Source organism: Vanacampus margaritifer, unplaced genomic scaffold (assembly GCF_051991255.1).
Source record: "Vanacampus margaritifer isolate UIUO_Vmar unplaced genomic scaffold, RoL_Vmar_1.0 HiC_scaffold_22, whole genome shotgun sequence".
Classification (NCBI taxonomy): Eukaryota; Metazoa; Chordata; class Actinopteri; order Syngnathiformes; family Syngnathidae; genus Vanacampus; species Vanacampus margaritifer.
The window spans coordinates 3,343,023-3,353,174 of record NW_027520732.1 but is presented as its reverse complement, the minus strand read 5'-3'; positions in this window follow the sequence as shown (position 1 = coordinate 3,353,174).

Sequence of the window (10,152 nt, the reverse complement as noted above, 5' to 3'; positions counted from 1 at the left end):
TTACATTAGGTTTAGTGCTTCAAACTAAAGTTTTACATTAGGCTTAGGGTTTCAAACTAGGGTTTTACATTAAGGTTAGGGTTTCAAACTAGGTTTTCAATTTAGGGTTAGGGTTTCAAACTAGGGTTTATCATTAGGGTTAGGGTTTCAAACTAGGGTTTTACATTAGGGTTAGGGTTTCAAACTAGGTTTTCAATTTAGGGTTAGGGTTTCAAACTAGGGTTTATCATTAGGGTTAGGTTTTCAAACTAGGGTTTTACATTCGGGTTAGGGTTTCAAACTAGGGTTTAACGTTAGGGTTAGGGTTTCAACCTAGGGTTTTACATTAGGGTTAATGCTTCAAACTAGGGTTTTACATTAGGGTTACGCTTTCAAACTAGGGTTTTACATTAGGGTTAGGGTTTCAAACTAGGGTTTCAAATTAGGGTTAGAGTTTCAAACTAGGGTTTCAAATTAGGGTTAGAGTTTCAAACTAGGGTTTTACATTAGGGTTACTGCTTCAAACTAGGGTTTTACATTAGGGTTAGGGTTTCAAAACAGGGGTTTAAAATTAGGGTTAGGGTTTCACAATAGGGTTTTACATTAGGGTTAGGGTTTCAAACTAGGGTTTAACTTTAGGGTTAGGGTGCCAAACTAGGGTTTTACATTAGGGTTAGGGTTTCAAAAAAGGGTTTTACATTAGGGTTAGGGTTTCAAACTAGGGTTTCAAATTAGGGTTAGGGTTTCAAACTAGGGTTTTACATTAGGGTTAGGGTTTCAAACTAGGGTTTCAAATTAGGGTTAGGGTTTCAAACTAGGGTTTATCATTAGGGTTAGGGTTTCAAACTAGGGTTTTACATTAAGGTTAGGTTTTCAAACTAGGGTTTTACATTAGGGTAAGTGTTTCAAACTAGGGTTTTACATTAAGGTTAGGGTTTCAAACTAGGTTTTCAATTTAAGGTTAGGGTTTCAAACTAGGGTTTATAATTAGGGTTAGTGTTTCAAACTAGGGTTTTACATTAGGGTTAGGGTTTCAAACTAGGTTTTCAATTTAGGGTTAGGGTTTCAAACTAGGGTTTATCATTAGGGTTAGGGTTTCAAACTAGGGTTTTACATTAGGGTTAGGGTTTCAAACAAGGGTTTAACATTAGGGTTAGGGTTTCAAACTAGGGTTTTATATTAGGGTTAAGGTTTCAAACTAGGGTTTCAAATTAGGGTTAGGGTTTCAAACTAGGGTTTTACATTAGGGTTAGGGTTTCAAACAAGGGTTTCAAATTAGGCTTAGGGTTTCAAACTAGGGTTTTACATTAGGGTTAGGGTTTCAAACAAGGGTTTTACATTAGGGTTAGGGTTTCAAAACAGGGGTTTAAAATTAGGGTTAGGGTTTCACCCTAGGGTTTTACATTAGGGTTAGGGTTTCAAACTAGGGTTTAACATTAGGGTTAGGGTTTCAAACTAGGGTTTCAAATTAAGGTTAGACTTTCAAACTAGGGTTTTATATTAGGGTTAAGGTTTCAAACTAGGTTTTCAAATTAGGGTTAGGGTTTCAAACTAGGGTTTTATATTAGGGTTAGGGTTTCAAACTAGGTTTTCAAATTAGGGTTAGGGTTTCAAACTAGGGTTTTACATTAGGGTTAGTGTTTCAAACAAGGGTTTTACATTAGGTTTAGTGTTTCAAAACGGGTTTAAAATTAGGGTTAGGGTTTCACACTAGGGTTTTACATTAGGGTAAGGGTTTCAAACTAGGGTTTAACATTAGGGTTAGGGTTTCAAACTAGAGTTTTACATTAGGGTTAATGTTATAAACTAGGGTTTACATTAGGGTTAGTGTTTCAAACAAGGGTTTTACATTAGGGTTAGGGTTTCAAATTAGGGTTAGGGTTTCAAAATAGGGTTTTATATTAGGGTTAGGGTTTCAAACTAGGGTTTCAAATTAGGGTTAGGGATTCAAACAAGGGTTTTACATTAGTGTTAGGGTTTCAAAACAGGGGTTTTAAATTAGGGTTAGGATTTCAAACTAGGGTTTTACCTTAGGTTTAGGGTTTCAAACTAGGGTTTCAAATTAGGGTTTGGGTTTCAATTTGAGGTTTTACATTAGGATTAGGTTTACAAACTAGGGTTTTACATTAGGGTTAGGGTTTCAAACTAGGGTTTCAAATTAGGTTTGGGGTTTCAAACTAGGGTTTTACATTAGGGTTAGGGTTTCAAACTAGGCTTTGACATTAGGGTTAGTGCTTCAAACTAAGGTTTTAATTAGGGTTAGGGTTTCAAACTAGGGTTTTACATTAAGGTAAGGGTTTCAAACTATGGTTTTACATTAGGGTTAGGGTTACAAAGTAGGGTTTAACGTTAGGGTTAGGGTTTCAAACTAGGGTTTTACATTAGGGTTAATGCTTCAAACTAGGGTTTTACATTAGGGTTACGCTTTCAAACTAGGGTTTTACATTAGGGTTACGCTTTCAAACTAGGGTTTCAAATTAGGGTTAGAGTTTCAAACTCAGGGGTTTTTCATTAGGGTTAGTGCTTCAAACTATGGTTTTACATTAGGGTTATGGTTTCAAACTACGGTTTAACATTAGGGTTAGGGTTTCAAACTAGGGTTTTACATTAGGGTTAGGGTTTCAAACAAGGGTTTTACATTAGGGTTAGGGTTTCAAAACAGGGGTTTTAAATTAGGGTTAGGGTTTCAAATTAAGGTTAGGGTTTCAAATTAGGGTTAGGGTTTCAAACTAGGCTTTTACATTAGGGTTAGGGTTTCAAACTAGGGTTTTACATTATGGTTAGGGTTACAAACTAGGGTTTTACATTATGGTTAGTGTTACAAACTAGGGTTTCAAATTAGGGTTAGGGTTTCAAAACAGGGGTTTAAAATTAGGGTTAGGGTTTCACACTAGGGTTTTACATTAGAGTTCGGGTTTCAAAGTAGGGTTTTACATTAGGGTTAGGGTTTCAAACTATGGTTTCAAATTAGGTTTGGGGTTTCAAACTAGGGTTTTACATTAAGGTTAGGGTTTCAAACTAGGTTTTCAATTTAGGTTTAGGGTTTCAAACTAGGGTTTATCATTAGGGTTAGGGTTTCAAACTAGGGTTTTACATTAGGGTTAGGGTTACAAATTAGGGTTTTACATTAGGGTTAGGGTTTCAAACTAGGGTTTTACATTAGGGTTAGTGTTTCAAACTAGGGTTTCAATTTAGGGTTAGGGTTTCAAACTAGGGTTTATCATTAGGGTTAGCGTTTCAAACTAGGGTTTTACATTAGGGTTAGGGTTTCAAACTAGGGTTTAACATTAGGGTTAGGGTTTCAAACTAGGGTTTTACATTAGGGTTAATGCTTCAAACTAGGGTTTTACAATAGGGTTAGGCTTTCAAACTAGGGTTTTACATTAGGGTTAGGGTTACAAACTAGGGTTTTACATTAGGGTTAGGGTTTCAAACTAGCGTTTTACATTAGGGTTAGGGTTTCAAACTAGGGTTTCAAATTAGGGTTAGGGTTTTAAACTAGGGTTTATCATTAGGGTTAGGGTTTCAAACTAGGGTTTTACATTAGGGTTAGGGTTTCAAACTAGGGTTTCTAATTAGGGTTAGGGTTTCAAACTAGGGTTTTATATTAGGGTTAGGGTTTCAAACTAGGGTTTCAAATTAGGGTTTGGGTTTCAAACAAGGGTTTTACATTAGGGTTAGGATTTCAAACAAGGGTTTTACATTAGGGTTAGGGTTTCAAACTAGGCTTTTACATTAGATTTGGGTTTAAAACTAGGGTTTTAAATTAGGGTTTGGGTTTCAAATTGAGGTTTTACATTAGGATTAGGGTTACAAACTAGGGTTTTACATTAGGGTTAGGGTTTCAAACTATGGTTTCAAATTAGGTTTGGGGTTTCAAACTAGGGTTTTACATTAGGGTTGGGGTTTCAAACTAGGGTTTCAAATTAGGGTTAGGGTTGCAAACTAGGGTTTTACATTAGCGTTAGGGTTTCAAACTCGGGTTTCAAATTAGGGGTAGGGTTTCAAACTAGGGTTTTATATTAGGGTTAGGGTTTCAAACTAGGGTTTCAAATTAGGGTTTGGGTTTCAAACAAGGGTTTTACATTAGGGTTAGGGTTTCAAACAAGGGTTTTACATTAGGGTTAGGGTTTCAAAACAGGGCTTTTAAATTAGGTTTAGGGTTTCAAACTAGGGTTTTACATTAGATTTGGGTTTCAAACTAGGGTTTTAAATTAGGGTTTGGGTTTCAAATTGAGGTTTTACATTAGGATTAGGGTTACAAACTAGGGTTTTACATTAGGGTTAGGGTTTCAAATTATGGTTTCAAATTAGGTTTGGGGTTTCAAACTAGGGTTTTACATTAGGGTTGGGGTTTCAAACTAGGGTTTTACATTAGGGTTAGGGTTTCAAAATAGGGTTTAACATTAAGGTTAGGGTTTCAAACTAGGGTTTCAAATTAGGGTTAGGGTTGCAAACTAGGGTTTTACATTAGCGTTAGGGTTTCAAACTCGGGTTTCAAATTAGGGGTAGGGTTTCAAACTAGGGTTTTACATTACGGGAAGGGTTTCAAAACAGGGGTTTAAAATTAGGGTTAGGGTTTCACACGGGTTTTACATTAGGGTTAGGGTTTCAAAGTAGGGTTTTACATTAGGGTTAGGGTTTCAAACTAGGGTTTCAAATTAGGGTTAGGGTTTCAAACTAGGGTTTCAAATTAGGGTTAGGGTTTCAAACTAGGGTTTTACATTAGGATTAGTGCTTCAAACTAAGGTTTTACATTCGGGTTAGGGTTTCAAACTAGGGTTTTACAATAGGGTTAGTGTTTCAAACTAGGGTTTCAATTTAGGGTTAGGGTTACAAATTAGGGTTTTACATTAGGGTTAGGGTTTCAAACTAGGGTTTTACATTAGGGTTAGTGTTTCAAACTAGGGTTTCAATTTAGGGTTAGGGTTTCAAACTAGGGTTTATCATTCGGGTTAGGGTTTCAAACGAGGGTTTTACATTAGGGTTAGGGTTTCAAACTAGGGTTTAACATTAGGGTTAGGGTTTAAAACTAGGGTTTTACATTAGGGTTAATGCTTCAAACTAGGGTTTTACGATAGGGTTATGCTTTCAAACTAGGGTTTTACATTAGGGTTAGGGTTACAAACTAGGGTTTTACATTAGGGTTAGGGTTTAAAACTAGGGTTTTACATAAGGGTTAGGGTTTCAAACTAGGGTTTCAAATTAGGGTTAGGGTTTCAAATTGAGGTTTTACATTAGGATTAGGGTTACAAACTAGGGTTTTACATTAGGGTTTGGGTTTCAAACTATGGTTTCAAATTAGGATTAGGGTTTCAAACTAGGGTTTTACATTAGGGTTAGTGCTTCAAACTAGGGTTTTACATTAGGATAAGTGCTTCAAACTAGGGTTTTACATTAGGGTTATGGTTTCAAACTACGGTTTAACATTAGGGTTAGGGTTTCAAACTAGGGTTTGACATTAGGGTTAGGGTTTCAAACAAGCGTTTTACATTAGGGTTAGGGTTTCAAAACAGGGGTTTTAAATAAGGGTTAGGATTTCAAATTAGGGTTAGGGTTTCAAACTAGGGTTTTACATTAGGGTTAGGGTTTCAAACTAGGGTTTTACATTATGGTTAGGGTTACAAACTAGGGTTTTACATTATGGTTAGGGTTACAAACTAGGGTTTCAAATTAGGGTTAGGGTTTCAAAACAGGGGTTTAAAATTAGGGTTAGGGTTTCACACTAGGGTTTTACATTAGAGTTAGGGTTTCAAAGTAGGGTTTTATATTAAGATTAGGGTATCAAACTAGGGTTTAACATTAGGGTTAGAGTTTCAAACTAGGTTTTCAATTTAGGTTTAGGGGTTCAAACTAGGGTTTATCATTAGGGTTAGGGTTTCAAACTAGGGTTTTACATTAGGGTTAGGGTTTCAAACTAGGTTTTCAATTTAGGGTTAGGGTTTCAAAATAGGGTTTATTTATAGGGTTAGGGTTCAAACTAGGGTTTTTTCATTAGGGTTAGGGTTTCAAACTAGGGTTTAACATTATGGTTAGGGTTCCAAACTAGGGTTTTACATTAGGGTTAATGCTTCAAACTAGGGTTTTACATTAGGATTACGCTTTCAAACTAGGGTTTTACATTAGGGTTAGGGTTTCAAACTAGGGTTTCAAATTAGGGTTAGAGTTTCAAACTCAGGGGTATTACATTAGGGTTACTGCTTCAAACTAGGGTTTTACATTAGGGTTAGGGTTTCAAAACAGGGGTTTAAAATTAGGGTTAGGGTTTCACACTAGGGTTTCACACTAGGGTTTTACATTAGGGATAGGGTTTCAAACAAGGGTTTCAAATTAGGCTTAGGTTTTCAAACTAGGGTTTTACATAAGGGTTAGGGTTTCAAACTAGGGTTTTACATTAGGGTTAGGGTTTCAAAACAGGGGTTTAAAATTAGGGTTAGGGTTTCACACTAGGGTTTTACATTAGGGTTAGGGTTTCAAACTAGGGTTTAACTTTAGGGTTTGGGTTCCAAACTAGGGTTTTACATTAGGGTTAGGGTTTCAAACAAGGGTTTTACATTAGGGTTAGGGTTAGGGTTTCAAACTAGGGTTTAACTTTAGGGTTAGTGTTTCAAACTATGGTTTCAAATTAGGTTTGGGGTTTCAAACTAGGGTTTTACATTAGGGTTGTCATGTTTATTTTCAGTCTTGTTTAGTCCGGTCATGTTTAGCTTCTGTTTTCCTTGTGTGTTCCCCTTGTCTTGTCATTTCCTGTATAAGTTTGAAAATATACTCCTCTCGTTTCTGGTCACTTGCCCTTCCTCGTGTTGTGTGTGTGTCAACCCTGATTCATGATTGTTTCCCCATTACCCTCATGTGTCATCCAATCAGTGCCCTCAGCCAGGTGTGTCTTAATATGTCATTAGTGTTGGTGTATTTTGTCGGCTTTTTTCCCCCCTGTCTGTGTCGGTTCATTGTTGCTGTTGTTGTTGCCATTGTCGTAAGTCTTTCGCCACGTCACGTCACGCTGACCTTTTTGCCTTGTCAGGAACCTTGTCATGCTGTTTGTTTTGCCTAAGTTGTTTTGCCATGTATAGATTCATGTTTTGTTAGTTCCATTTATTTTCCCGCATCTGGGTCCTAAAGCCCCCACCTTCTGACAAGGGTTAGGGTTTCAAACTATGGTTTTAAATTAGGTTTGGGGTTTCAAACTAGGGTTTTACATTAGGGTTAGGGTTTCAAACTAGGGTTTTACATTAGGGTTAGTGCTTCAAACTAGGGTTTTACATTACGGTTAGGGTTTCAAACTAGGGTTTCAAATTAGGGTTAGGGTTTCAAAACAGGGGTTTAAAATTTGGGTTAGGGTTTCACACTAGGGTTTTACATTAGGGTTAGGGTTTCAAACTAGGCTTTAACATTAGGGTTAGGGTTTCAAACAAGGGTTTTACATTAGGGTTAGGGTTTCAAAACAGGGGTTTTAAATTAGGGTTATGGTTTCAAAACAGGGGTTTAAATTTAGGGTTAGGGTTTCACACTAGGGTTTTACATTAGAGTTAGGGTTTCAAAGTAGGGTTTTACATTAGGGTTAGGGTTTCAAACTATGGTTTGAAATTAGGTTTGGGGTTTCAAACTAGGGTTTTACATTAAGGTTAGGGTTTCAAACTAGGGTTTTACATTAGGGTTAGGGTTACAAATTAGGGTTTTACATTAGGGTTAGGGTTTCAAACTAGGGTTTTACATTAGGGTTATGGTTTCAAACTACGGTTTAACATTAGGGTTAGGGTTTCAAACTAGGGTTTTACATTAGGGTTAGGGTTTCAAACAAGGGTTTTACATTAGGGTTAGGGATTCAAAACAGGGGTTTTAAATTAGGGTTAGGGTTTCAAATTAGGGTTAGGGTTTCAAACTAGGGTTTTACATTAGGGTTAGTGTTTCAAACTAGGGTTTTACATTATGGTTAGGGTTACAAACTAGGGTTTTACATTATGGTTAGGGTTACAAACTTGGGTTTTACATTAGGGTTAGGGTTTCAAACTAGGGTTTCAAATTAGGTTTGGGGTTTCAAACTAGGGTTTTACATTAGGGTTAGGGTTTCAAACTAGGCTTTGACATTAGGGTTAGTGCTTCAAACTAAGGTTTTAATTAGGGTTAGGGTTTCAAACTAGGGTTTTACATTAAGGTAAGGGTTTCAAACTATGGTTTTACATTAGGGTTAGGGTTACAAAGTAGGGTTTAACGTTAGGGTTAGGGTTTCAAACTAGGGTTTTACATTAGGGTTAATGCTTCAAACTAGGGTTTTACATTAGGGTTACGCTTTCAAACTAGGGTTTTACATTAGGGTTACGCTTTCAAACTAGGGTTTCAAATTAGGGTTAGAGTTTCAAACTCAGGGGTTTTTCATTAGGGTTAGTGCTTCAAACTATGGTTTTACATTAGGGTTATGGTTTCAAACTACGGTTTAACATTAGGGTTAGGGTTTCAAACTAGGGTTTTACATTAGGGTTAGGGTTTCAAACAAGGGTTTTACATTAGGGTTAGGGTTTCAAAACAGGGGTTTTAAATTAGGGTTAGGGTTTCAAATTAAGGTTAGGGTTTCAAATTAGGGTTAGGGTTTCAAACTAGGCTTTTACATTAGGGTTAGGGTTTCAAACTAGGGTTTTACATTATGGTTAGGGTTACAAACTAGGGTTTTACATTATGGTTAGTGTTACAAACTAGGGTTTCAAATTAGGGTTAGGGTTTCAAAACAGGGGTTTAAAATTAGGGTTAGGGTTTCACACTAGGGTTTTACATTAGAGTTCGGGTTTCAAAGTAGGGTTTTACATTAGGGTTAGGGTTTCAAACTATGGTTTCAAATTAGGTTTGGGGTTTCAAACTAGGGTTTTACATTAAGGTTAGGGTTTCAAACTAGGTTTTCAATTTAGGTTTAGGGTTTCAAACTAGGGTTTATCATTAGGGTTAGGGTTTCAAACTAGGGTTTTACATTAGGGTTAGGGTTACAAATTAGGGTTTTACATTAGGGTTAGGGTTTCAAACTAGGGTTTTACATTAGGGTTAGTGTTTCAAACTAGGGTTTCAATTTAGGGTTAGGGTTTCAAACTAGGGTTTATCATTAGGGTTAGCGTTTCAAACTAGGGTTTTACATTAGGGTTAGGGTTTCAAACTAGGGTTTAACATTAGGGTTAGGGTTTCAAACTAGGGTTTTACATTAGGGTTAATGCTTCAAACTAGGGTTTTACAATAGGGTTAGGCTTTCAAACTAGGGTTTTACATTAGGGTTAGGGTTACAAACTAGGGTTTTACATTAGGGTTAGGGTTTCAAACTAGCGTTTTACATTAGGGTTAGGGTTTCAAACTAGGGTTTCAAATTAGGGTTAGGGTTTTAAACTAGGGTTTATCATTAGGGTTAGGGTTTCAAACTAGGGTTTTACATTAGGGTTAGGGTTTCAAACTAGGGTTTCTAATTAGGGTTAGGGTTTCAAACTAGGGTTTTATATTAGGGTTAGGGTTTCAAACTAGGGTTTCAAATTAGGGTTTGGGTTTCAAACAAGGGTTTTACATTAGGGTTAGGATTTCAAACAAGGGTTTTACATTAGGGTTAGGGTTTCAAACTAGGCTTTTACATTAGATTTGGGTTTAAAACTAGGGTTTTAAATTAGGGTTTGGGTTTCAAATTGAGGTTTTACATTAGGATTAGGGTTACAAACTAGGGTTTTACATTAGGGTTAGGGTTTCAAACTATGGTTTCAAATTAGGTTTGGGGTTTCAAACTAGGGTTTTACATTAGGGTTGGGGTTTCAAACTAGGGTTTCAAATTAGGGTTAGGGTTGCAAACTAGGGTTTTACATTAGCGTTAGGGTTTCAAACTCGGGTTTCAAATTAGGGGTAGGGTTTCAAACTAGGGTTTTATATTAGGGTTAGGGTTTCAAACTAGGGTTTCAAATTAGGGTTTGGGTTTCAAACAAGGGTTTTACATTAGGGTTAGGGTTTCAAACAAGGGTTTTACATTAGGGTTAGGGTTTCAAAACAGGGCTTTTAAATTAGGTTTAGGGTTTCAAACTAGGGTTTTACATTAGATTTGGGTTTCAAACTAGGGTTTTAAATTAGGGTTTGGGTTTCAAATTGAGGTTTTACATTAGGATTAGGGTTACAAACTAGGGTTTTACATTAGGGTTAGGGTTTCAAATTATGGTTTCA